The sequence below is a fragment of the Scyliorhinus torazame genome, unplaced genomic scaffold, assembly GCF_047496885.1.
Source record: "Scyliorhinus torazame isolate Kashiwa2021f unplaced genomic scaffold, sScyTor2.1 scaffold_832, whole genome shotgun sequence".
Lineage (NCBI taxonomy): Eukaryota > Metazoa > Chordata > Chondrichthyes > Carcharhiniformes > Scyliorhinidae > Scyliorhinus > Scyliorhinus torazame.
The window spans coordinates 60,684-63,183 of record NW_027308559.1 but is presented as its reverse complement, the minus strand read 5'-3'; positions in this window follow the sequence as shown (position 1 = coordinate 63,183).

The following is a 2,500-nucleotide window of genomic DNA, read 5'->3' as shown; positions in this document are numbered from 1 at the left end:
CCCCCTCCTCCTCCTCGAGCCTGTTACACAGAACAGGAGGATACCATTCAGCCCCCCGCCTCGAGCCTGTTACACAGGAACAGGAGGATCCCATTCAGCCTCCTCCTCGAGCCTGTTACACAGGAACAGGAGGATCCCATTCAGCCTCCTCCTCGAGCCTGTTACACAGGAACAGGAGGATCCCATTCAGCCTCCTCCTCGAGCCTGTTACACAGGAACAGGAGGATCCATTCAGCCCCCGCCTCGAGCCTGTTACACAGGAACAGGAGGATCCCATTCAGCTCCTCCTCGAGCCTGTTACACAGGAACAGGAGGATCCCATTCAGCCTCCTCCTCCTCCTCGAGCCTGTTACACAGGAACAGGAGGATCCCATTCAGTCCCCTCCTCGAGCCTGTTACACAGGAACAGGAGGATCCCATTCAGCCCCCTCCTCGAGCCTGTTACACAGGAACAGGAGGATCCCATTCAGCCCCCTCCTCGAATCTGTTACACAGGAACAGGAGGATCCCATTCAGCCCCCCTCCTCCTCCTCGAGCCTGTGACACAGGAACAGGCGGATCCCATTCAGCCCCCTCCTCCTCCTCGAGCCTGTTACACAGGAACAGGAGGATCCCATTCAGCCCCCTCCTCGAGCCTGTTACACAGGAACAGGAGGATCCCATTCAGCCCCCTCCTCGAGCCTGTTACACAGGAACAGGAGGATCCCATTCAGCCCCCCTCCTTGAGCCTGTTACACAGGAACAGGAGGGTCCCATTCAGCCCCCTCCTCGAGCCGGTTACACAGGAACAGGAGGGTCCCATTCAGCCTCCTCCTCGAGTCTGTTACACAGGAACAGGAGGATCCCATTCAGCCCCCTCCTCCTCGAGCCTGTTACACAGGAACAGGAGGATCCCATTCAGCCCCCTCCTCCTCCACGAGCCTGTTACACAGGAACAGGAGGGTCCCATTCAGCCCCCTCCTTGAGCCTGTTACACAGGAACAGAGGATCCCATTCAGCCTCCTCCTCGAGTCTGTTACACAGGAACAGGAGGATCCCATTCAGCCCCCTCCTCGAGCCTGTTACACAGGAACAGGAGGATCCCATTCAGCCTCCTCCTCGAGCCTGTTACACAGGAACAGGAGGATCCCATTCAGCCCCCTCCTCCTCCTCGAGCCTGTTACACAGGAACAGGAGGATCCCATTCAGCCTCCTCCTCGAGCCTGTTACACAGGAACAGGAGGATCCCATTCAGCCTCCTCCTCCTCGAGCCTGTTACACAGGAACAGGACGGTCCCATTCAGCCCCCTCCTCGAGCCTGTTACACAGGAACAGGAGGATCCCATTCAGCCCCCTCCTCCTCCTCGAGCCTGTTACACAGGAACAGGAGGATCCCATTCAGCCTCCTCCTCGAGTCTGCTCCATAGGAACAGGAGGATCCCATTCAGCCCCCTCCTCCTCCTCGAGCCTGTTACACAGGAACAGGAGGATCCCATTCAGCCTCCTCCTCCTCCTCGAGCCTGTTACACAGGAACAGGAGGATCCCATTCAGCCCCCTCCACCTCCTCGAGCCTGTTACACAGGAACAGGAGGATCCCATTCAGCCTCCTCCTCCTCCACGAGCCTGTTACACAGGAACAGGAGGATCCATTCAGCCCCCTCCTCGAGCCTGTTACACAGGAACAGGAGGATCCCATTCAGCCCCCTCCTCGAGCCTGTTACACAGGAACAGGAGGATCCCATTCAGCCTCCTCCTCGAGTCTGCTCCATAGGAACAGGAGGATCCCATTCAGCCCCCTCCTCCTCCTCGAGCCTGTTACACAGGAACAGGAGGATCCCATTCAGCCTCCTCCTCCTCCTCGAGCCTGTACATAGGAACAGGAGGATCCCATTCAGCCCCCTCCACCTCCTCGAGCCTGTTACACAGGAACAGGAGGATCCCATTCAGCCTCCTCCTCCTCCTCGAGCCTGTTACACAGGAACAGGAGGATCCCATTCAGCCTCCTCCTCGAGCCTGTTACACAGGAACAGGAGGATCCCATTCAGCCCCCTCCTCCTCCTCGAGCCTGTTACATAGGAACAGGAGGATCCCATTCAGCCCCTCCAACCTCCTCGAGCCTGTTACACAGGAACAGGAGGATCCCATTCAGCCTCCTCCTCGAGCCTGTTACACAGGAACAGGAGGATCCATTCAGCCTCCTCCTCCTCCTCGAGCCTGTTACACAGGAACAGGAGGATCCCATTCAGCCCCCTCCTCGAGCCTGTTACACAGGAACAGGAGGATCCCATTCAGCCCCCTCCTCGAGCCTGTTACACAGGAACAGGAGGATCCCATTCAGCCCCCTCCTCCTCCTCGAGCCTGTTACACAGGAACAGGAGGATCCCATTCAGCCTCCTCCTTGAGCCTGTTACACGGGAACAGGAGGATCCCATTCAGCCCCCTCCTCGAGCCTGTTACACAGGAACAGGAGGATCCCATTCAGCCCCCTCCTCCTCCTCGAGCCTGTTTACACAGGAACAG